The sequence below is a fragment of the Lactuca sativa genome, chromosome 1 (genome assembly GCF_002870075.4).
Source record: "Lactuca sativa cultivar Salinas chromosome 1, Lsat_Salinas_v11, whole genome shotgun sequence".
In the NCBI taxonomy this organism is placed as follows: Eukaryota; Viridiplantae; Streptophyta; class Magnoliopsida; order Asterales; family Asteraceae; genus Lactuca; species Lactuca sativa.
Window position 1 is genome coordinate 106,780,924 of NC_056623.2, and position 27,979 is coordinate 106,808,902.

At 33.9% G+C, this 27,979-nt stretch overlaps 1 pseudogene; it reads left to right on the forward strand.

Annotated features, from left to right (window-relative positions):
- The first annotated feature begins 502 nt into the window (after positions 1–502).
- On the forward strand, positions 503–4,966 carry LOC111879286 (anthocyanidin 3-O-glucosyltransferase 2-like; annotated as a pseudogene).
- The last annotated feature ends 23,013 nt before the right edge of the window (positions 4,967–27,979 follow it).

Below are 27,979 nucleotides of genomic sequence, written 5' to 3' on the forward strand. Positions count from 1 at the left end.
TATATTAGTTAAAAAAGAGGGTTTCAAATGAATATGGTTTGAGGAAGTTAAAAAATGGGGTTTCAAATACGTGAGATTCAAGAAAAAAAATATTAGCATTATAAGTATATGTATAATGAAGATGAAGATGAAGATAATGATGATGTGAAATTCCATTAATTTGCAAAAAAAAAAAAAAAAAAAAAAAAAAAAAAAAAAAAAAAAAAAAAAAAATTCAATGCATTTTGGATGCTTTTAGACTTTCTTTAAAATAATGATTTATTTATGATATTTATTTATAAAATGTTTTCATTATTGCGAAATGAAATATTAACCGGTCATTTTCTATCCCACTTTTCCATAAAGACTAACCTTTATATGTGGTCTGACAGTCACCACAATTAGAGAACATAATTTGAAATTTCTTTTGCTGGATGGATTATATTCCATAAATGTAACAAAAACACAAAGTAATTAAATACAACCTTCAAACAAGTTGAACCATTCATGAACCAAAAATAAAATGATGAATGCAGTTGCAGAGTTGGTTTTCATTCCTTCAACTGAGCTTGGTGATATCATGTTGACTGTCGAAGTCGCAAAACTACTTTTGAATCGAGATCAACGGCTATCAAAAACAATCTTGGTAATCAAGCCTCCTTTTGGCTCTATCTTGCAATAAACACTTACATTGAATCACTGGCTAAGAAGGCTACAGAGGAATGGATACACTTCATTGAACTTCCTCAAGATGAAACCCCACCAAACGTTGACGTAATAGCTCCGATGACTCTCTTGAATGATTTCATAAATACTCATTGTAAATATGTTAAAAGTCTTGTCGGTGACATGATGAAACGACCGAGGTCCACTCGGGTCATTGCGTTTGTCAACAATGTATTTTGATCTTGTATGATAGATGTGGCCAGTGAGTTTAATCTTCCATTCTACGTATACTTCACTTCGTATTCTGATTTTATTGGGTTTAATTTGTATATCTAGAAACTATGTGACACTGAGAACCAGGATGTTGCTGAGTTCACTAACTCGGATACACGGATGCTGAGTTCTTGCCTCCGAACTTTGTCAAATCGGTGCCAACCAAAGTCTTTCCTGCTATGTACCACAACAAAGAAGGGTTGGCCATTCTTCGTGATAATGTATGGAAACTGAAATAGGCGAAAGCAATCATGATGAATACATACATGGAGTTGGAAACACAGTAGTCGTTTTTATATTTAGACAACAGCTTCCTGCCTGTGTATCCTGTGGGGCCAGTATTGAACCTTGATGGTGTTGACAGAAATCCCCATGATGACGATGTTAGGAACTGGTTAGATGGACCACCGCTGTCGTCGGAGCTCTTTTTGTGTTTTGGAAGCGCCAATAGTTTTGAGGAGGTCGAGATGAAAGAGATACCACATGGATTAGAGCGAAGTGGCCACCATATCTTGTGGTGCTTACGTCGACCTCCTCCACCAGAGAAACCGATGAAGTAGGAAAAGTGATTAGACAGGCTCCACAGGTGGCAGTTTTGGCTCACAACGCCATAGGAGGGTTTGTGTCACATTGTGGGTGGAACATGGTGTTGGAGAGTTTGTGGTTTGGTGCGCCATTGGAAATATGGTCGGTGTATGCCGAGCAACAGATCAATGCTTTTGAATTAATTGGTGGTGGAGATTACGTTGGAATATAAGAAATATGTATTTTATAGAGGTGGCAAAATTGTTGTCTATCACAACGGAGGAGATAGAGAATGGGATAAGGCAGTTGATGAATGATAGGAATGTCAGAACAAAAGTTAAAGAGATGAGTAAAAAGAGTAGAGTTGCGGTGATGATGGTAAATGATTCGTCCTTCTCTTCCATTTGTGTATATGTAGAATCTCATGAATAAAAACTGTCTACTATTAGACACACCATCTTATATAGATAAAAATGCAAGAATGGTCCATGTAGTATGTCAAAACTAGCAACTTTGGTCCAAAATGAGTTTTGCTCGCCAGGATGGTCCAATAGTTTCGTTTTGTTGCGACTTTAGTCCAAAAATTTTAAAACTTTTTATAATGACGGATTTGCCATTGATATTTTTCCATTTTCAATTTTTTTATTACAAAAATCTAAAAAAAGAAAAAGAAAAAAAAAATCTCTCTGTGTGTGTGTGTCTCTCTCTCTCTCTCTCTCTCTCTCTCTTTATCTATCTCTCTCTAATACAATCTCTTCATCTCGTTAGTATCTCATCAGAAAAAACTCTCTCCTACTTCTTCACTTACGATCAAGAACACCCCACTGCCCTCATAATTATCGATAATCACTGCCTATCGCCGTTGTTAATCCACCCTTTTCTTCATCACCGAAAAGGGCAACACCTCCCCTCGTTTTGCAACAGCCCAACAACCCACCACAACCGATGTCGTCAGAATCCCTTCCCCGATCTTCCTTTCATCTCCAACTTGTCTATCTCCCTCATTTCTCACTTCTCTGGTGAAGAGAGCCATCACAGTCGACTGTGGCAGCTCCTCCGCCTCCCCCTGTTGTGACCCACCACCATCGAACATCCGAAATCCAAATCCAAAATGGGCGTTCTTCGTTCTTGATTTTGGATCTAAAATAAAACCCAAATCCAAAAGTTGAAGGTAGGTGTTCTTGGTTCCAAATTTGAAACGAAGGTGAAGAAGGGTAGACTTGAAATAAAATCCACACACAAAACCTTACCTAAAACGAAAACCCACCATCGATTCGAATGAAAGGCAGATCGACGGGAGCTCCAGTGTGGCTGGGAAATCGCGATGAGGTGCAAGGGGGTCCATCGAGACCGACAACCCTCTATGGGTTTACTCTTCGTCTTCACTGTCGGGCGACTGTTACAGCGAGGGGGGTGCTCTGGTGGCCTCCTTGGTTGTTGTTCTTCTAGAGAGAGAGAGAGAGAGATTTTGTTTTTGTTTTATTTTTAATGGTTGTAATAAAAGAAAAATGGAAAATAAAATAATAAGGGGCAAATCTGTCATTATAAAAAAGTTCACAGGAAATTGGACTAAACTCGCAACAAAACGAAACTATTGGACCATCCTTGCGAGCCAAACCCATTTTGGACCAAAGCTGCTAGTTTTGACATACCACAGGGACCATTCTTGCAATTTTGTCTCTTATATAACATCATATATCATTTGAACTTAATTTTTTAGGTCATCACTATCATTGAACTAAATTTTATAATTTACTTCATTAAAACCTAATCATTATGGTTTTATTATTTAATAATTACATTTTTTACCAACTTTATTATCATTAATTACTTTAAACTTAATTTTTATTAAGAAAATAGAACAATTATTTGTTGTTATAATATAATAATATAAATAATATTAGAAAAAAAATTCGAAATGAATTTTCATCAATTTTTTATCCTTGCTTTTAGTCGTAAATCCAAAAACTTAATATATTTTTTTCCCATTTCCATAAACCTAACATCATTGATAGTAAAAAAATTATACTATAATATTATAAGACTAATAAATTCCAAACAAATTTGCATCATTTAAAAAAACCATTATATGGGCTATCTATGATTATTTATTTAGCGAATGCATCGTTAAAAAGGAAAATATTACTTTTGTGGAATCATAAAAAGGATGATGTAGATAAAAAAAAGTCAAATTTATGTTTTTGTTGAAAAAACCTTGTCTTTACTTATGATTATGATTAAGAATATTAAAAATTTATGATCTAATAATTAAAGTAAAATAATATACATATATATATATATATATATATATATATATATATATATATATATATATATATATATATATATATATATATATATATTATGTTATTTTGAAATATATAGATACCTGTGAGAATCTCCTCTAATAAAAGAGTGCATGTAATTTCATTTGACTTCTCCTAAGCCCCCATAAAGATTATATTTCCGCCCTTTCTCTCAAAGTGAATTTCCTGAAATCCTCTATATTCCCACCCATTCTCTCAAAGTGAATTTCCTAAAATGCCATTTTTGGCTACCTTTTATCCCTTGTTTTTTTAGAAACAACAAATATTATTATAATAGACCAGCGACTAACAGGTACCTAACGAGGGAACGTAGAAAAAACAACAACTAAGAGTTATAGAATTACAATGTGTGGAAAGGAGATAACATCCACTCATCCCGGTTACAAATCCCACCTTTATTCTTGCTTTTGATCCAAAAGTAGACCATAGATTTTATATATTTTGCACCATACACGGGGTTCATGAGCACCTGTCTAAACAACCGATCATTTCGATACTTCCACAAATTTGGGATAAGCCCATAGTAGATTGTGATGAATCTACCATGTCATTTAGGATTACTACCTCAGTTTTAAGAGAAGTAGCCAACATATCTTGTGGTGCTTACGTCGACCTCCTCCACCAGAGAAACCGATGAAGTAGGGAAAGTGATTGGACAGTCTCCACAGGTGGCAATTTTGGCTCACAACGCCATAGGAGGGTTTGTGTCAAATTGTCGGTGGAACATGGTCTTGGAGAGTTTGTGGTTTGGTGCGCCATTGGAAATATGGCTGGTGTATGGCGAGTAGCAGATCAATGCTTTTGAATTAGTTGGTGGTGGAGATTACGTTGGAATATAAGAAATATGTATTTTATAGAGATGGCAAAATTTTTGTCATCACAACGGAGGAGATAGAGAATGGGATAAGGCAGTTGATGGATGATAGGAATGTCAGAACGAAAGTAAAAGAGATGCGTAAAAAGAGTAGAGTTGCGGTGATGATGGTAAATGATTCGTCCTTCTCTTCCATTTGTTTATAAGTAGAATCTCATGAATAAAAATTGTGTACTATTAGACACACCCTCTTATATACCATCATACATCATTTTAACTTTATTTGTTAGGTCAACATTATCATATCATTATTATTTAACTAAATTTTATAGTTTACTTCACTATAACCTAATCATTATGGTTTTATTATTTAATAATTACATTTTTTTTACCAACTTTATTAACATTAATTACTTTAAACTTAATTTTTATTAAGAAAATAGAACAATAATATTGTTGTTATAATATAATAGTATAAATAATATTACAAAAAAAAAATCAAAATGAATTTTTCTCAATTTTTTGTCCTTGTTTTTAGTCGTAAATGCACAAACTTAATATATATTTTTTTCCCATTTCCATAAACCTAATATCATTGATTGTAAAAAAAATTATACTATAATATTATAAGACTAATAAATTCCAAACAAATCTTCATCATTTAAAAAAAACCATTATATGGGCTATCTATGATTATTTATTTAACGAATGCATCGTTAAAAAGAAAAATATTACTTTTGTGGAATCATAAAAAGGGTGACGTAGATAGAAAAAAAAAAAAGTCTAATTTATGTTTTTGTTGAAAAAAACCATGTCTTTACTTATGATTATGATTAAGAATATTAAAAATTTATGATCTAATAATTAAAATAAAATAAAATATATATTATGTTATTTTGAAATATATAGATACATGTTAGAATCTCCTCAAATATAAGAGTGCATGTAATGCCAATTGACTTCTCCTAAGCCCCCATAAAGGTTATATTTCCGCCCTTTCTCTGAAAGTGAATTTCCTGAAATCCCCTATATTCCCACCCATTTTCTCAAAGTGAATTTCCTAAAAAGCGATTTTTGCTACCTTTTATCCCTTGTTTTTTTAGAAACAATTTTTTTTATTAAAATAGACCAGCGACTAGCAGGTACCTAAGGAGGGAAAGTAGAAAAAACAACAACAAAGAGTTATAGACTTACAATGTGTGGAAGGGAGATAACATCCACTCATCTCGATTACAAATCCCACCTTTATCCTTGTTGTTGATCCAAAAGTAAACCATAGATTTTATATATTTTGCACCATACGTGGGGTTGATAAACACCTGTCTAAACAACCGAACATTTCGATACTTCCACAAATTTAGGATAAGCCCAAAGTAGATTGTGATGAATCTATCATGTCTTTTAGGATTACTACCCCAGTTTTAAGAGAATATGTGTAACATCCCGATGATTAGGAAATATCAATTTTAAACCTATGTGTGAAGAAATATTGCATTTTGGTCCCGATGCATGAGAAGGATATAGTCCAACCATAATAGGGTCGAATCTTTTAATCTAAAATTATTTAAGTTATGTTGCATGTGATTGTATTCATGTAATAGCTAACTGGCACCAATGGGGGTCGTTTGGCAGTTGATGGTAGGGTGAGGTGTGGATCCTAGGATAGCATAGGGAGTATGTAGTACTCATGATGCGCTTTTTAGTGAGTATCATTACGAGTAAGTATGGATGTAACAAGAAAGTTTTGGAATGATTAGTCTCTCTTGGGAGAGTAAGAATAGGATGTATGTGTAACCTAGTTATTGTATTTGTTTTGGGTGGTTCTGATGATCCTTGAGACAAATACAGGTACGTATGGAAGGTAGTATGAACCCATACAACTGAAAACACAGGACCCGTACGCATAGCAAGGAAGTGATAAACTCGATGGGTAGTCTCGTTATATAGTTGTAGCAATGTGTATTGTGACATTTCTAAAGCAGCCTGTGAGAAGGACTGCTGAGATGACTACCGGCGGATATCTCGATGTGAAGACACGACTTAGAAAGAGAAGGAGCGATCATTCAGCGATGGACCGAGAGTTCGAGGATGCTAAAATGGGTATTGAAAGTCAAGAAAGGTATGATATTTGAGAGAAGTGTGGGGGAACCCATGGGTTTACTTTTCGCAGGTTCAAATTCTATAAGTGAGGAGAGAGAGGGCATGTCTTTTGCGACTGGTAGAAGGATCAGGTGTGTTTACACTGTTACCTACCGAATCATCTTAAACCCGATTGCCCTACATTGGTAACTGAAGGAATGCAAGCCCAGATGTTCGTCGTTCGACAGGAGGTCAAGGTTGAACTGCAAGAAATCCCACGTTTGAAATTTTAATCCTCGATGTGATTTTGAATGGATAGCCTCTCATGTAGTAGCTTGTTAGAAATATTATGATAGCGTCTTTACGCCGTAATGGGGTAGGGATTCAACTTACAGAGTGCTTTCTGAATCATAAAGTAGGCGGACCATTCATGAAGGGTTGGAAACTGTAATTTTAGGAAGGCTTCTGACATACACATTAAGGGTTCGGGATTTCCTAGCGATTTCTAGTTATTACTTAGGAATTGTCATATGTCGTTTTGTATACCGAGAGTTGTGTTAAACATAGAGCGCTTGGCGAACCGGGTCTTAGACTGTGATACGGAAATGTTGGACATTAAAGGAGCAAGCCCTTGGCGGGGGAAGACGGGTCTTAGACTATGATGTGGAAATGTTGGACATTGAGGGACCAAGCCCTGGGTGGGGGAAGACTGAGCATTCTGCTAGGAAAATCAGCAGCCATATTGATTTTGATGAGTAACTGAAATTGTTGAGATATTTTATAAAAACAAAAAAAATGACTGAGATATTTTTCCAAAGCGAGTGCATGGTGAGTTGTCATAAATTCCTGCTTACGGGGTTATGCACACAGTTCTTTCGTTCGTAGTTTCTATACAATATCTTGTTGCAGTTGGTTGTCCCCTCTAGGACAACGAAATAGAGTTTAGAGGAGTGTGTATTGCTCGGGTTGAATATCAATGGAGGTTGGTTGGGTTGGGTTTGATTAGTTGAGAAATTGTAGGATCGGTTCGAATATTAAAAACCGGAAATTTCTTTGAGAAGGTTGTATGGATGGTGACTAAGCTGAAAAGCTCAGGATTTGAACGCTATGGATTACGAGCAAATAGTAAAATTCTAGAAACCGTTAAGGAAGGACTAATTCCAACTGGGGGAGAACCGCTTCAAACCGTTAGAGAAGGACTAATTCCAAGTCTTGATTTAGCATCCTAACAACTAATGAACTTGAAATTGTCATCAAGTTAACCTTTTATCGAACACAATGGTAATAAGGTGAGTTAAGCTTTTTATCTAGATGTGTAAAGTTGTAAATAAGGTTTTAATTGTTTGATAAACATGACACGAGTTTAAGGGAGGCATGTAGTGGTGGATTGCATAAGGGACAAATTTGTAACATAAATAAGAGAAATAAGAAGGGAAGACTATATGTTCTGTTCTTGAATCCAATTGTAGTTATATGGATTTGACATATACGAACATCAACTCTAGTCATAAGTTGAAAGGCGAATCATAAAATCACCAATTTTACACCCCAAAGAACTATAGATTTCAGTTGGAATTTAATAGAAGATTGAGCAACTTCCTCGGTTTTATGTCCTTTAGTGTTGCACTTCCAGCCCAAACCTGGCAACTAGGATTGATCATAAATTTTTTAAGTGCAAAAACATTTTAAGTGATGTATGTGGTTATGGGGACGAGTAGAATCATGCCTTACTTTCCCTTCCTTCTATGGGTGAACACCAAAGTAGCTGTAAAAAGATCAAAACAAATATGACACCGATGTTTTTATCCTAACTGTCCTATTGAAAAAGATCAAAACAAAGATATGTATCATCTTCAAACTAAAGCACTGAAAAAAAGAGCACATGCACAAGTCATTAATCCACAATGATGTTTAGTTCATACCATTCGTGTAGCCGATAAGACAGTTTTCTATTATTAAGAAAATATATTTGTACAAGAATACAATAACGACTTTCCATATTTATCGCATAAAAATTATATTTTGGTTAAATTAACTTATTAATTGGACATATAGTATGTACGGTAATCATGAAAGTCTGCAAACTTGGACATGCATTTACTATGGAAGAGAATAATATTAACCCTTAAAGTTTTATACAAAAACAAGAAATGTCACACCCCCAAACCAGAACGGCGGAAACGTTCGGGGGTGGAGGACGTCATATTCAGTATCATAACAGTTCATAGAAAGGAAGGTACACACCACCATAATATAAATATATTTGAAAAGTTTACATGATTGTATATGTTACATGTTTGCAAAAGAAATCAAATACAATATGGTGATCCAAAATATGTTACTAACGCCAGCGCGTTAGTCTTCAAAAGTAGTTGCTACCTGGTCTAGCGGTTTCCTGAGAATACAAGTTATTTCAAAGAAAAAGTGTCAACAATTAAGTTGGTGAGTTCATAAGTAGTGTTTTGAGAAAATGTACGCCATTCGAAAGTTCGTGTATGTTTTCCAGAAAACGCAGTATTTCAATTGTAAAGAGTTATGATTCGTTGTGTTGAAAATGAATGTATTAGATCCAGAAAATCCCATATTTTCCCTAATAGTTGAGATATGATTTGTTGTGTTTTCCAAGAAAAACCCTTATTTTCTTATAAAAGTATGAAATGCATATGAATGTTCGTGATATAAGTTGCAACTAATTGTACTGAGAAAATCCCTTATTTTCCTATTAGTTGTTTGGTTTGTATACAGGAAAAACCCTTATTTTCCTGACATAACTGGCAGTCTCTAAGACCGAAAATCGCAAGCAACCGACGTGCTTGTAAGTTGTGTCATAGTTTTACATAGTAAAGCTATACGAAGATCGCACTTGTTAGATGAAGAATAATTTTAATAGCTACTCGTTCATAAAAGCATAATACCATAATAATTGTATATCCGATGAGTTTTATAACCATACTAAACATAATATGCCTGTAGCGACGTTCTTCAGGCGTCGTAGCGTTATGACAACTGTCACCCCAAAAGACGGACTGTAGCTAACAGTCAGGGCGCGGGATCATGACTTCCCGTATAGATCTATACACATTTGACACGTTCTCCGAACGGGAGACTCTGGTTATAGACAGGACTTGTAGCGATACCTTTTATCAAAAAGGCAGTGTTTGAAGATGTACACGTCTCATGGATTCTCAACTAAGTCTGTATTAAAGTAGTAGTTTTGTATGCAAAGTTTATCCTTTTTCACAATATTTGACAAAGCATAAATCATAAGTTTTTTGGATGTATAAAACGGTTTAGTAAAGAATGTTACCCTTGATATGATGTATTTGTATGTAAACGTATAAATAAAACATATTTCTATTTATAAACATATTGTATCCCAAGAGGGTAAAGTTGTGTTGTGAGGTGTTTTGCATGATAATGACTTCATAAGACAGTTAAAACAACAGTATGAAAAGTATGTAAAAAGATCGATGTTTCACACGATTTTAGTCGTGTGTTTACTTGTATTCCCCCCTAAAAGAGTATAAAAAGCATTTAAAAACGTATTTAAAGTGTGCTTGCAGGGGTATGAACTCACTTGATAGTTTGAAGATAGCGAGATGGAAAACCGGACAGAGTTTCGTCTCGGGAAACGGATTTTCCTCGGGATTCTCGGGAATCTCGGGAGTAAAATCGACCCTCGGAACTTGAGCAAAAAGACCAGAGCTTCGGGTTTGAACGGGCACGGAAAACGAGGCAAGATTGTGAGAGAGAGGAGAGAAATGAGCATTTTTCTCGGAAGCCCTCGCATCCTATTTATAGGAAGGCTGAACCGCCTCGGTACGCGGGGCGTACGCTCGTACGCAGCGCGTACGCGTACGTTATGCATGACCGAAGCCTCGACTGCCTCGGCTTCGGATGGGACGGGTTGCTGGGTACGCGGGTCGGATGGGACGGGTTGCTGGGGAGACGGGTCGGATGGGACGGCGGGTCGGACGGGACAGCGGGTCGGACGGGTCGGATACTTCGGACGGGTCGGACGGGTCGGATGCCTCGGATAGGGCGACGTGGACGATCAGAGGCCAAGTCTCTCGGGTACGCAGGGCGTACAGGGGTACGCAGCGCGTACCCGGATGAGGACGCTGACTCCTCTTCGGATAAGGTCCGAAATTTTGAATTAAATAAATATATAATTTATTTAATAAACTTCAAAAATTCATATCTTCTTCATACGAACTCCGTTTTCGAAGGTCTTTATATCCACGAGTAGGTGAGACTACGCTCTACAACTTTCGTTTAGACTCCGTCAGCAGATTCCAAAATTATTTTTTTATTATTTATATTAAACTCATCGTGTTTAAGGAATTTCTTTGAAAATTCATAACTTCTTTATCTGATGTCGGTTTTTGCCAGACTTTTTACCGCTGAAATACCATTGTCGAGACCTTCGATTCTCGTTTAGGTCATTCCGGCCAAAAGTCGCTCGATCTCCGATTCGAGTTTTTAGCTGTCTACTGCTATATTCGGATCTTGGAAAAATCATAACTTCCTCATACGAAGTAAGATTTGGACATTCTTTTTGTGTACGCTCACGGTTTAATGTTATCTATAACTTTCATTTAGATACCTAAGGCTAAATGCTATCATATTGAAACTTTGCGTTTTCCGTTTAATCGGTGTTGTCGGTTTTGTCGGAAATCTTAGAATGGTCATAACTTCTTCGTCATAACTCGGATTTTAGTGTTCTTTATATATTTGGAAACCTTAAGACGATATATACTACATAGTGTACTCCAATCAGAGCTTTTGAATAATTCATTTATCGATGATATTCCTATTACATTCCAAAGAGGTTACAAGACTCGATTTATAATGCCCGAAAATAACGGGTTGTTACAAGAAAACACCCTCAAAACGTTTTCATAAAAGGTTATATACACATCTAAGGTAATCCACCAACCTTTGGACAAAATATGTAGAATATGTTGAGGGAAAGAACTTGAATTGTCGAAACAAAAGATGACATCCGGCGGAATACATTATTTTCGAACTCTAAAAATCCTTAACCAATATCAAGTTCTTTAAACTTTGGAAGATAAAATAGATGTAAATCCATTGCTAGATCCTTGTAGACAAATGATACAAGGTGAATTAATGTATAACACTAAATTCATGAAATCTAAGAACACTATGTTATTTCAAAATGTTTAAGTTAAGAGGTCCTCAACCAGCTACATGTGTCAAACCGTGGGAATTTCTTAGAAATACATGCACAATAGTTTCCCTTATGTTTAAAATCTTGAACATGAGTTCGTTAAAATACCATAACTCCATAATGGTAGATTTTATGGTTTCCCGGCTGAATATAGTTACTATTCTTTTATTTGTTAATAGTAACGGTAATCCATAGTTTTTAGAAGGTTGATACATCTTGTGACTGTTGCACATCAAATTCGATTCAAGTATCTCAACCTTTTTGTTTACCGCAAAGTGAAGCCAATAATCATTTTTTTCATAACTATAATCCAAATCAAAATGAATCGTGAATTCTTGAACCATAAAGGAGTTGTGACTTTGAACGAGACTATTCACCTATTTGAGGTACTTGGACCGCTTCTGATTCTTGGTCTTCTTGTTGAACGTCTCACTACCATTACACCTCAAACGGATTAAGTTACACCACAAGAACATCCATCTTCTAGATAGACATCTACCGACCAAAACATCCTTTATAGGAAAAATAGAAAATATAATAAAAAGAACTTCATCGAGTATTTTGCTAATGAAATCATTTGATTCTAAAACTAGGATGCTATAATAAACAAATGAATGGATGAACATCATCCAACATTTTGATGATTAAAACATAATTGCATTAATTTCAATTGCATTTCTATAATAGGGTATATTGAAAAGATGCAATGATTTAATAAAAAAGGAAACTAGGATGCTATAATAAAAAAATGAAATTATCTTTGTTTCTATTTATTGAATTTAATACTTTTAGTAAATATATAAGGGTACTTGTTGGCAAGATTTTGATCTACAGTGTCATTGTGAACAACAATATGATGCCATTGTAGTTCAACAACTTGCCAATAAATATATTTGTATAGTTACTAAAAGAATAAAATGCAATAAATAGCAGCATGCTTCCTTTCGTTTGTTTATCACAAGATCCTAGTTTAATTTTCTTTTCTTATTACATTATTGCATCTTCTTAATTAAACATATTAAAGAAACTTCATCGAATACAATGAAGTTTTCATCAGCAAAATTCCCGATGATGTTGTTCAATTTATTTGTTGTTATAGCATCCTAGTTTTAGAATCAAAGGATTTCATCAACCAAATGCCTGATGAAGTTCTTCTTATCAAGTATTGTCTATTTTTCCTATAAAGGATGCCATGGCCCGTAGAAGTCTTTCCCGGAGATGGATATCCGTATGGTGTAACTTAATCAATTTGAAGTTTTATAATGGAGAGGCAATCAACAAGACAACCAAGAATTAGAAGCGGTCTAACAACCTCAAACTAGGTGGATAGTGTCATTCAAAGTCACAATTCTCAAATGGTTCAAGAATTCAGATTTCATTTTGATTTGGATTATAATTATGAAATATATAGATTATTGACTCTACTTTGCGGTAAACAAGCAAGTTGAGATACTTGAACCGGATTTGATGAGCAATATTCACAAGATGTGTCATCCTTTAAAAAGCTATGGATTTTTGTTACTATTAAGAAATAGAAGAATAGTAACTATATTTAGTTGGCCAACCATAAAATCTACCATTTTGAGTTACACTATTTATAACAACTTGCGTTAAAGAGTTTTAACATGGGGGGGGGGGGATTATTCTACATGAATCTCTAAGAAATTCTTAGGTTTTACACATGTGGTAGTTTCTAGAGGACATGTTAACTTAAGACATTTTATATAAGAAATTCTTTGGGTTTATCAATTTATTTTTACAAGTTTGACCTTGTATCATTCGTGTATAACGGTCTAGCATTGCATTTAAGTCTATCTAATCTTCCAAAGTTTAAAGAACTTGATATTGGTCAAGGAGTTTTAGGGTTAAAAAATATTGTATTCATACTGATTTCATCTTGTGTTTCTACCATTCAAGTTCTTCCCCTTAACATATTTTGTCCAAAGGTTAGTGGATTATATTTGATGAGTAGATAACCTTTTATGAATAAAATGCAAGGGCGTTTATTTTTACAAAAAATATTAAGGATTAATATTATTCTCTTCCATAGTGAATGCATGCCCAAGTTTGGAGACTTTCACAATTAAGGTACATGCGATATGTCGAATTAACAGGTTACTTTAACCAAATGATAACCTGCATACATAATTATGGAGCGATATTTTTGTTTTCTTGTCCAAATATATTTTGTTAATAATATAAAATAGTTATACCAGATACACAAATTGTATGAAATAAGCACCATTTTGGATAAATGAGTTGTTGCATTATTGCATATGTTATTTTACTCCATGCTTTAGTTTGGAGATGATAAATAGCTTTTTTAATGATTGTTCAATAGGACAGTTATGATAACAATTTCTATGTCTTATCTAATGATATTACAATCTTAAAAGGGTTCTTCAATGTTGTGTTAATTTAATAGAAAAAATATATCACGTCATCAATATTTTTGTAGCTACTTAGGTGCTCACCTATCTAAATGAGGAGGAAATTAACGCAAGTTGTTGCACTTAAGAAAATTGTGATCGATCCTTGTTGTTATCAAAGTGCAACACTAAAAAAGTTAAAGACCAAGAAAGCTAGATGATTTTCTCCCCAACGCCAACTCAAATCGTTAGTTCTTGACAGCGTAAAATTGGTGATTCTATGATTCACCTTTGAACTTGTGAGTAAAGTTGATTTTTATATATGTTAAATCCAGATGACTACAATAGGATTCGGGAATAAGGCATATCATTTTCCCCCTTTTTTTATAGATGTTTAAATCAGGTGAACTATAAATAGGATTTACTTAATGATCTTGAATAAAGAACATCCATAATAGCAATCTTGGTTGTGAATATCTTTAGAATATGTAATTATTTAAGTATATTATAAATTATCTTTTATGCAAAGTATCAATTTAAATATTATTCTTAGGATAAATTATAGAATTCGTCCTATGCTCTCCTAAATATTAGAGGTTTAATCCACAAGGTTGAGGTTTGGCACATTTAGTTCCTATTTGATATTTCTGTTACAACTTTAATCGCATAAGCAAACCACCACTACATGTCTCCTTTAACTCACCTCATGTGTATCACACACTTGAAATCTTCTTTACAAGTTTGCACATATAAATAAAATGGTAACTCATGTCATTACCAATTAGATATGAAAATAAATCTTTTTTAATGAGAATTCCAGGTATATAAGATACTAGGATGCTAAATCGGTTTATAAAATTTGTAGAATTACGGTTGGTCTTGGAAGCTAAATTGGTAGGTCTGAATTTTGAATATGATTTCTTTACCTATTATATTCAACATGCTTACAGTAGACCCATTGCACATATATTACATTTGTTTATCATTTAGAATGATTATTTGTATTTGAAATATTATATATTATTCAATAGATTGTCTTATTTGTGTATGCTATTTTATTTATTCGGAGATATTAAATGTGTGATTTAATATGAATATTAGTAAATTTAGAAAATATATATTTTATAAAATCTGTCAAAATTTATGGCATCCAATTTTTTTCAAGAGTTTTAAAAAAGTGTAAAATGTTTACGACCTTCAAAGATTGTAAATAGGGTGATAATTAATGACACGACACAACAAACATACACGACACGAAACTAGATTGGGATGAAACTGAAATTTGAATTCGTGTTCGTGTTCATTATTCAACATGTTCGTGTTCATTATTCGACACAAAACTGACACGCATTAGCATTTATTTATTGCTTTTATTTTTTTTCATGTTTGTTGTGTTATGTATTATTTATATTAGTTAAATTAACTAATCATTATTTTATGTTATATTTGCCATCGTGTATCATGTTTATCATTTTTAATTGGTTTGTTTTCATGTTATTTAATAAAACACGATATAGTGTCGTGTCGTGTTCATGTTATATAAAAGCTTGTAGTTCCATGTGTTGTGTGTCAGTCAAAAGAAAAAGATGGCATGATTGTCTGATTTGCAACCCCCAGTCGTAAATGTATTTTGTGAATATATGACACAAAAATGCCTATCATATTCATTTATGACATGGCCTTTAATGACACAAATTTATGTATCATCTATACCCTTTAATGACACGAAATGCGTGTCATTAAAGTCCTATTTTCTAGCAGTGCATTTCGGTACATGGCTTGGGTAGTAGTTAAGGATAAGACCAATATTAAGTTGATATTTTATTTCTAGACCACATCAAGCACATTGATAATATTAGAGACTGAAAAGCAATACAAAGAACCAATAAAGTATTCTTAATCAATAGTCCAATGGGAGTGGCATGACAACGCATGTTGACACAACTACCTTGCTACAATTTGAGAAAGTCAAGAGAACTTACAGTGCAATCGCCATGTTCTAGAGATATTTTCTTACATTTGTGGAAGAATGAAAGCAACCATGATGTTGAACATATTTAAGTGTAGATAACACTCGCAAACTTAACAACACACTCCAAATAAGGTGTATAACCAACTAAAAAAATAAATTAAAAACAATGTAGCTGGAGAGTTGCAAGATCTGACAACAGAAAAGAAAAACTTCATAGAAAAAACCTAAAAAAAATGAGCGTTTCTATGAATGACCAACAAACATATCTAGAAGATGATTTGTTGTATCTATAAAGGAGACAAAAAGATATAATCCATAAAACCTCAAAATAGGATATTTGGGTTTCTATAAACCAAATAACACTCCGATCTACGAAGGTATACAAACGACAAAATAGGTTTAAATAAAGACATTCTAGATATATCAAGAGAATGAAGATATCTAAAGAAGATTACTCTAAAATAACATGTTAGGTTATTTGTAAACGAAAAATCTTAGATAAAAATATATAAAAAATAAGCAGATCTAGAAGGTCTACTTGACTATCAAGAGAGAAGATATATCAGCGTCACAAAGTTTTAAACAGAGTAAGGGTTTCTTCCCCAACAGAAATCAATATATTAAAATGATTCAACCAAAATTGAAGAGAACCCTAAATCACAAGGAACCACGAAGAATACAAATAAAAACCAACACAACGCTAAAGAAGAAAGCGATTTAGTGTTTCATAAATTTTGTTTGTAAAACAGATTCAATTACAACAAAAGGATTTAAAAAGATTTTACAATCAATGAAAATGATAGCTATGAAACCCTAAATTGCTTCCCAAAATCGAAGATAAACCTAAATCACCATGAACAATGAAGAATAATAACATAAACAAACACAATGCTAAAGAAGAAAGCAATTTAGTGTATCATAAGGTGAATAAAGAACATAAACAAAATATCCAAAATTGAATCTGACAACATATTTCCAATCATAAACTTAACCTTTGAATAGATCTTAACAAGATTAAAACGAAAACTCTTTTACATCTTCCCTTTCGAAAACCAAACAAAAGCAACTTTATGGATTATGTCTTTTCAACTAGTTAAAAATACAACAAAACGATTTAGGAAGAAAGATTTACAAAGATTTGTCAAGCAACGCAAATCATAGCTATGAAACCCTAAATCGCTTCACAAAAATTACAGAGAAAATACAATAAAAAAATTAGACCAAAGTGAATAATGAGCAAGATATTCCTTGTCTCTTTTCTTATATATCCACATTGTTAGATGTATATCTACATCTTTAGTCCTTATTCGAACAACATCATCAAATTAAGTCCTAACACTTTATAATTTTTATATCCTCAATCTTTCTGCTACATTTCACTTTATACCCTTGCATAAAAACTAATTAAGTTTCTACAAAATGTAAACAAAATTAATTCCAAAGATACGATTGTAAGTATAGTACTCAATAACTTACAATTAATAGTCATAAAAATCAATTTTTGAACTTGTATTTTATCAAGAAATGTGAGTTTGAAAATCATAATTAAATTCAAAAATATCATTTGGGAAATGATAATCATTTAGAGCATCCAAAAATGTATAATTCATTGAGAAATTTGAATGAGGTGACATGCCTAATTAACATTCAATGGTTTAAACACTATCATTGTGGGATGCCATGTTAGTGTGCAATGAATATGAAGTTCAATGAACATTGAACTTTTCAATGGAAAAAACCCTTTTAATTCTTAAATATATATTACATTGAACTTTATAGAGTTCAATGCATTTTAAAAAACTTTTGCGGGTTTTGTGTATAGAGTACTAGGTTATTGCCCGTGAGAACCACAATTACGAAAAAAGTTAATTTTTTATAATAAAACTCATAATTATTAATCAATTATTTTCAATAAATTATTAATTAAACATGATTTTGTAGGATTTTCAATATCGAAATGCAATTAATTATAGGCAATCATAACCGAAATTTTTTCAAGACAAATTTAAAATTCTCTTAAAAATCAAGAATGAAATAAATAATTACCTAACGTATTATCCACATGAATACTTTTTAAAATACAAAAAATGATGAGAAAATGCCAAGTGTTATTTTTATAGAGCATTCATACCACAACAGTCCTCCTGTGCACTCCCACACTGTCATATTGCCACCAAAAACCAAAGCTAACTAGTCTCTTGCCGGTTTACATTGCAACTCTGAAAGCCACATGCCCGCTTACTCCTTCCTCCAAACTCGGAAAACTGAAAGGACATAATCCTCGCCATAGATAGCAAAATTCCAATCATATGTCAACCACTCAGCTTGCAGTTGCAATACTCAAGCTGATCATAACAATTGTCCCGCGACTCAAATGTACGGCCTCGATCAAGGCCCTTGAGTCCTCAAAACTAACAAACTCACCTAGGTCTACACCATTCAAACCTAAAATGACATCACCACTAAGGCCCACAATAATTACCAGATCCATCCTCATGTCTGAATAATCATAACCAAAAGGTCGACATATATGGAACCACTGTCACGAATCATGGTATCAAACCATGCTATCTTCCCCGACTTGTTCCTTAGAATCCCCTAAATTTTCCTCAATTCGAGAATGGATCCTGTGCTTCTAGTAGTACGGGCCCAATGTTATCTTCCACACCTATCCATAGATTCCTCAAGAATCCTCCCAAGTATTCTAAGTCTCCTACTCATAATAGTTCTTCCAACACCCGCTAGACAATGTAGCAACTGCACTAAAGCACTTCCTAGGCTCACCTAGGATTCCCACCCCCTGCCATTAGCTACTGAAGAACCCCTATTAACGTCAGCTAACCACTTCATGAATATAATTACATGCAACAAAACCTAAATAATCTTTCGACTAAAAGACTCAACCCTACAATGGTTAGACTTTGACGAGAGTTGCGCAATAGGAATAAATCCTTCACTTTAAGATAATTTAATCTCCGTAGCTTGTAATGTAACATATTCATTTGATAGTTAACTCACATCAATAGGAGCTGCACAAAGCACAAAGCAAGAAACATTCAAGTAGTGGAGTCGACTGGCACTAAGACACCATAAAAAATCAGGCAGATCCATACACAAAATTCCCAACCACTAGGCCCAAGCATCTAGGATACACATTCATAATATTCTCACTCTCTCAAGAGTGTCTAATCATTCCTCACGTTATCCTGCTATGAACTGCACCTATTCATCTAACTTCCAACAATCCTGAAGCCACTCGTGCATGCTAATCATACATAACATTAGATCCCATAGACAATCAAATACTTGACTCTACCCTAAGCCCTTAATCATATAAAAACAAGAAATAAAGCTTAATCAAACATTCTCAGGCTATAGAATCTTTGTTATGTACAACTATGATGCACACACTAAAGGACTTCAGTAATGATGTCAATTTCATCTAGCATATAAGAATTCCTCCTAGGCTATCACACATCATACATCATGCAATTCTATCATGCAATTCTTGAAGATCCCTAGCCTATCACTAGCATGCAGTTCTTTCTTAATCATCATAAACAAGTAACTGTGTGGGTATTTTGGGGTAGACTTGCTTGCTCCGGCTTATCTTACACATCTCTTCATTGCTTGGTTACTTTGAAAATAGTTTAGAAAACAATTTTGAAAACAATTTTTGAAACAATCTGAAACAATTTTTTTTGGAAAAGTTTTACAGATCCTCAGCTTGAGACTGGATTCGCACGAATGCTCACCCAATTCATTCAAACTATGGCTTTGATACCAACTTGTAACATCCTAAAAATCAAGGAAAAAAATTTCATTTTTAAATAAAGTAAACTCATTTTTTTCAGATACCACCCAAATCAAAACCATTCGTCTATAAAACATTGTTCTCAAATAGAACTCATATATCAGAGTATCCCTAAATCAGTATCTTTAAAACCTAGAGGATGTGCATGATCACGCCTTCTCCTTGTCCCGATCATATAAAGTACCTGAAACATAAAATTAAAACTGTAAGCACGAAGCTTAGTGAGATCCCCTAACGTACCACCACACTAACAGATAACAACATGCATACTAGGCCAACAGATAACAGACTGGATTACCCCTAAGCCTACAACATGAGTCTAGCCAGCCTTCCGGCCCACAACACATCTATGGCTTGCTCCCGAGCCCACAACATAAGTCTGGCTTGCCTTACTGGCCCACAACTTATGTCTAGATTGCTCTTGATCCCACAACATAAGTCTGGATTGCCTAACTGGGCCACAACTTTTGTCTGGCTTGTTCCCGGGTTTGTTGGCTACCGCACAAAACAAGATTACCTTAACCCAACCATATTATGCCGACATATTCATAATATATAACATATATCCAACAAATAGATAATAATACAGACAAGAAATAGACAAAAATGCATATTTATAGTTTACTATTGCATAACAACATGCTATTCACTACAACATAGCAACATCCTCTATACCGGGATACATAACCTAGTCTACCGATGTTGGTGCCTTCGACCCATAAGTACAGTGAAGAAAACACATGTGAATCGAAGAATTATGAAAAACTGTAATATGATCCCTTTTTCTGTTTGCGCCCGCAAATCTTAATCAATAGCCTAAAATCCTCAAGTTTAACCCAAAGTCAATCTTTGTCAAAGAGTCAACGGACAACGGAATTCAACAATCAACCGCCCTCACCACGTGACCATCTATGGATCACGTTGGGAGCCACTACACGACAAAATAGTCGAGTCCTACAACCCTTACGACGTGACATGCATCCCTCACGTCATGAGATCCGTCCGAGTGCAATTTTGATCCAAAAACGTCTTAATCTATTAAGCCACTAATCTATCTTTTTTGGGAGGCTTCTTAACACTCCTTGGACCATAAAAATATATGCTTTAAGGTCTTGTATGTCCAATACAAGACTTGAGATTAAACTAGGTCATTTATGAAAAAAAAAGGAGTTAGGTTCTGAAGCATGGACTCAAACATCTTCTAAACTTCAGATCCATAAAATATAAGCACCAACGGACCCCTAGACACTTAAATTTTTTAAATTTATGGAGTCCTAATAATCTAAATTGTAAACCATGGCTAAACATGCATAAAATCTTAGATTGAGCAAAAAGGAATCATAAATTCTGGATCTTGGTTACTCACAATGGTCCAAAAGTGTAGCTAGAGGTTGCAAACGGAACTTCCAAGTTGATATAATGCTTCAATGGTGATCTCTTCTTCTCCTAGCCACTAAACTCTACTTAAAAGTTCAAGAATCAAAACGAGAGGTTAGGGTTAGGGTATTACTGAGCTTAGGCATGAAGGAGGCTGTTTTGGAACCTTAAAATGAAGTTTATGGGGTTTAAATACTAAGGAAACCCTAAAAGATCATGGGCTTGGCTGCAGCGCCTCTCACATCGTGATCCGTTATTGCTCATATCCCGATCTCAACATGATTCAGAATCTTAATTTAATCAGTCCTCACGTCGTGACCGCCTATTGTCATGCCGTGAGTCCTGATTTTAACCAAAAACCATGCCTTTGACTCCTTGAAACCCTAAATCAATCGAATTTGGAAATCGGGTGTTACAACATCAATCTGTTAAGTCAAATAATTTTTTATTATATTTCAATTGGATAACCATAGAAAACTATCCAAATTGTCAATCAATTAGATAACTTATTTGTGAACTATCTAAACCAAAAATAATTGATTGAAGCATCACTTCAATGACAACAATGTAAATAAAGATTAAGATTACAACAAGCTATCACAAGCAATTGGTTTTTGATTACGCGTCATGAGCAATGTTCTATATTATTAAAAAATAATCAGAAAAAGGGTAAGGAATAAATACCAAAATTTTTTAACATTTGACGTTAATAATTACTTACTTGAATCTTTTTAGTATCCTTATAGAATAATTTAAGCCATCATGATCTGAATGATACATGGTTATAACTACACTTCCCACAAAGATCATGTCTCTTGTTTACAAACCCTACATTTTATTGATGTGTTCATCTTCAAATTGACTACTTACCGTAAGCCTTCAAGAATCTGGCCTCGTCAGGCACGAACTTGACGATGACTTCAGCTTTCTCATCCTAGTAATCACCTACACCGGCCAAGATGATTACACTGGCGGCGACCCGAACATTTTTATGAATCCTACCATGGATGTGACAGAGACGCTTCTATATCATTTTCCTTCTTTCAATACGCTCACATCTCAGTGTCACTTCTCATTTTCACGAACAAATGTGCCGACGAACCAGAAAATTAGTGAATTGGGGTGTAACCGGATAAACCTAAAAATCAAGATCAATTTTGCCACATGTCAATATTTCATAAATTTTGCCACTTCTCATATTATGGTAATTTTGAAATAAATAATATCCACATTTCATTTTCTGTTTTTTTTTTCAACTTTTAAAATTAAAAAGCCACATAATAGTTATACTTATATATGTAAAGTATTAAATGTAATGAATTAGATAGTAAATTGCAATACATATTTTTCTTCCTTCTTTATTTCGAAATTTTACTTTAAAAATAATACTCATTAATTATGGTTTTAACTTTCTTTACTAAATCAACTTGTGTAGCACACATATCTCACAGTTAGTAAATAAAAATCATTTCTGTCAAATGTCGTCTTCTTCTTGAATTTGCCACATTCAATTTTGTGATTTTTTAATAAGTTTCTATCCACATGTGATTTAGTGGTTTTTTTAATTAACTTCAATTAATATGCCACATAACACTAATATTTATATATGTAATGTATTAAATACATTTAATATGATAATAAATGCAAAAAATATTAGAAAAATTTTAATATGTAGTGTATTAAATACATTAAATTTACCATAATAAATAATGTTCAATTTTGACAAATGTCGTCTTCTTATTAAATCTGTCAAATGTAATTTTGTGACTTTTTGAATAAATTTAAATCAATATGTCATTTTGTGGTTTTTTTTGAAATAAGGAATGTAGAAACATATTAATTACCATTTACTATCATATTTATTACATTTAATACTTTACATATATAAGTAAAAGCAATATGTGGCTTTTTAATTTTAAAATTTGAAGAAACTTATAAGTTGAGATGTGGATATTATTTATTAAGGAAATATAATAAAATCACAAGTGTCAAAACTTATAAGAGATTGACAAGTGGCAAAAAAACCTTTATTTATTAGAGAGGATATTTAAATGATCACTATTTTAAGACTTATATTTTAGAAAACATATGAAGTTTCGGTCTGAAAGTGACAAGTCGTTTCTTTGGCACATTTATAAGTTCTAAGATTTCATTATTTAAAAATTATCCATCTATTCTTCAGAGTTACAATATTTATTAATTATATGTAATTTTAACCAACAAATCAAAAACCCAAAATTTAGGATTGAATTATTGTAGTAGACATCACACATGTACTTTTATATTCGTAGATCTTTTACCAAATAAGACATATTTAATGTTTGCTATATCATTTTATATTAATTTTGTAGCCAAAAATGAATTTTTCTTGACAGTTTATTCAAATGACTAGAATCATAACAACAACTTTGTAGATCCTTCTAATGTCAACATGCTGCCTAACTTCTTAGTGATTATGCAATTGTTCCAAGCATCCCAAAATATTATAATTTGGTTCATAATAACCAATAAAGATCATTGAATTTTTTTTTTCACAATTAGTGCCAGTTTCATTTATAAGATAAAAAAGTTGAATATTTATGTGAATTTCATAACGCAAATTGATCAGTTCATAGTTGATGTAAATACATAAGCATATTTTTCAACATATGTAGATAATATGGGGAGTGAAATGACCACTTGCAATTTCATGATTAGTAAAGTGATTTAGTTTAAATTATAGCAAACTATGGTTGATGCTTTAACAATTTGTTTTTATTAAAAGTACTTACCAATTCCTCTTTTATGATTACTAGAGTGATTTGGTTGCCAATGTGGGGTTATCCCAGTTAGTAAAGGCTTTGCATTTTAGATTAGAGGCCCCGAGTTTTAATTTCGGCATTGGTAAGTTCTACAAACTCTATGATACTGACTTCTAACCACTATAAAAAATAAAGTGATTTTGTTGAAGTTATTGTAAACTATAGTTAGCACTTTAACAATTTCTTTTTAAAAAACTACCTAATAATTCCTTATTTCAGTTAAATACTGTCATACCCCGAAAACCGAAGGCGGAAACATTTCCAGGGTTGACTCCATGTTGAGTATCAAATCCAATGTACATAGTAAGTAAAGTAATACAACCATTACATTACATATAGAAAAGTTTTACATTTGTTTCAAAAGCATAAGTTATACATGTGATACATAGTATGTATATATATATATATATATATATATATATATATATATATATAAACAACACGAAAAGAGCCTTCTGAGAACTCCGTCTTCACCAAAAGAGATCGTCGGGTACCTGTCTAATGTGAACCTGAGAATACAAGCGGTTTGAAAATCAGCATAAAGCTGGTGAGTTCATAAGCGGTTAGTTTTTCTGAAAATGTACGAGTTCCTTTGTTTTCCTGAAAAAGTGGTTATCCAACAAAATCCCATATTTTCTTATGTAAAGTTAGTTTCCAAATCCGAAAGTAAAGTAAACAATATACAATGAAAACATGATTGTTCTTGTGAATTGTAGTTCAGTTGTTTAACTTGCTACACTTTTCTAGTTACATACTACTGATACTCAGGAAGAACCCCATGTTCACCTGACTGTGTGTGTGTGTGAGTTGTTACCAGTTCTGATTATGTTCGGTGTCCTTCCTAGGAAAACCCCATGTTTCCCTGACTATGTGTATGTGTCTTTACTGGTTCTGGTTATGTTCGGTGTCCTTCCCAGGAAAACCCCATGTTTCCCTGACTGTGTGTGTGTGTGTACCTTTACCAATTATGGTTATGTTCATTATTATCCATAGAAAAACCCCATGTTTTCCTGAATGTGTGTCTACTTGATATTCCGAAATGTACATTAGCTTTACTACGAATATAAAGCTAGAAAAAGAGTCTAAAGTGTTAATAATCTAGATTGCGAGTCCTTAACCGTACTCAGACTAGATATGACTCGCGTCGGGGCCAGTATCCTTTTTATGACTTTCGTCACCCTTGAACCTTTCGGTTCGGCTGTAGCTAGCAGCCAGGTGTGGGATTGTCAGTCCCGTATAGATCTATACACTCAAGCCACGCTCTCCCACGAACGGAGATTCTGGTTACAGGGTTAGTCCTCCACTATCTCGTGACAAGGGACGTGTTACCAAGGACGTGTCTCCAATCTTTAAGATTACTCATCACTTCTCGCCTAGGGAAGTGGTATCTATGACTAACTAGAATCTAACGTACCTGTCCTTTACACTCGATCCTAGGTGTATTATTAAGTACATTACACTCGAGCCTAGGTGTTATTTAATGATGACTCTCCTTTACACTCGATCCTAGGTGTATTATTAAGGACATTACAATTGATTTGTGCGTTGTGATGGTATTTATCTTTCACACTCGAACCTAGGTGTATTGTTAAGGATATATAGATGTTTTATGCTTTCTAATGGTGTCTGACTTTTACACTCGAACCTTAGTGTTTTATTACAGACATTACGATGGTTTATGTGCTTTATCGATTTAAACGAGAACAATCAATCTAAAGAATAAAACATATCAATATATATTAAGAATTGAAAATCGGATTAAAACAAACAACCCTGCAAGTTAAAATAGTTTGTTAAAAGGTTTTCAATTCATAAAATGTACAATTACGAAACCATTTGATTGAAATCATAAGTTTAAGTACAAACTATTCTTGTACTTTTGCTTGTATTCCCCCCCTGAAAACATTGAAAAACCATTGAAAAAGGGTAGGGGTATGAACTCACCGGACGCGGATATGTGTCGATTTCGGATGCTAAACGTCGAATCGAGGCCTGATAACACGCGAGGTTCCTATGTAAAGTGAAATGGCATACAAATATATCTAATTAGATTTACAAACTCTAATTAGATATGAAGTTACACTCCAACGAACGAAAACACCTCAAAACGGGTGTTTGGAGTGACCCCGGTGACATCTACAGACGGGAATTGAAGCGAAGGACTTGGGACTTGAGTTTACTCCCCAAGAGTAAACTTCCTAATTGAGTTTATGGCCTAAACACCCATTCCCCATGAGTTTACGGCCGTAAACTCATGGTGGGTGTGGTTTATGGTGTTTAATGGTTCATAAATGGGTATTAACACTTGGAAATGCTTGGAATAATTTTATCTAAGGCTTGGAATGGATTAAAATCACCAAATACAACCTTTAAGGGAGTTTACGGCCTAGGCATGGGATCTATGGCCGTAAACTCTCATATCTCTTAGAATAGGTGTTGTTAAGGTCTCAAAATTAATCACATGTGATTCTAAAAATTCCTACAAACCTAGAAATGAGTTTTGGGCACCATATGACATCCTTTTAGGAGTTTACGGCCATGGGGCATGTTCTATGGCCGTAAACTCTCAAATGTGAGGTTTTGTTGTGTTTAAGGTCCTTAAACTATTTTTGGTAGACCCTATGATTTAATCCAAGGCTTTTGGTGGTGTTGGTTTGCATTCTAACACCTTAGAAGTGAGTTTACACCCTTGATTAAGGAGTTTACGGCCCAAGCACAAACCTTGGCCGTAAACTCACACAAACTCATCAAAAATGTATTTTTAAGGTGTTCTAGGATTTACTACAAAGCTATAGGTTAAGTTTCAAGGCATTTTGACATGTTTTAAGGTGTTTAATCCCCATTTTGAGGAGTTTACGGCCCAAGAAGGAACCTTGGCCGTAAACTCTCTTTTATCCCACAAAATTCATGTTATATGTGTTCTAAGTCTATTGTCCAATTTCTAAAAATCATATCTAAGGCTTGGTTGAGTTATGGAAGGGTTAAATGGCTTAAAACCTCTTTAAATATGAGTTTACGGCCCAATCTTGTGCCTTGGCCGTAAACTCCTTCAAATCTATCAAAATCCATGTTTCCAATGTTCTAAGTCTATTCCATGAAGTCATATAGCCATATATAAAGTCCAATTGAGGTTTGGAAGGGTTTTATTGCTCCAAAAACCCTCTTTATATGAGTTTACGGCCTAGGATAGTTCTAGGGCCGTAAACTCATGGTAATGGCCTTAATCCATAGTTTGAACTCTAATTTGAAGGCTAAAGAGGTTGCATAACTAGTTAAGGAAGGTACCTTGGTGATTTGAAGCCTTAAACTTGAGATTTTGACCCTTAAATCTAGTTTGAGGAGAGAGATTGGAGTGAAATTTATAGAATGGAGCAAAAGCTTCAAAATGGAGACTTGGACCACTTTAAATAGTGTCTAAGTTCGGGGCACGTTAGAATTCTACCCGATACCGGCGTTAGACGAGGCTTTTGGTCGTACACGGCCAATTTGCCGTAACCCGATATGGCTGATTCTAGAAATGTTCCGATCATTAATGCGAGACGTTAGAATGAGTTCTAAGGGTATTAGGACACTTATTAAGTCATAAAATAAAACTCACAATAGCGACTTAATAAAACGTCGGAAACGGAAACGGCGATTGGATGATCGGAACGAGTCGCGAAAAGGGTTTCAATTAGGGATATGAATTCCGGGTTGTTACAAATACTATTGAAATATATCATTTTAAATTTGTTTTTATCCTTAGTTTTTAATATTTCTCTTTTAAATAAACCTGATTTTTAAGAGAAG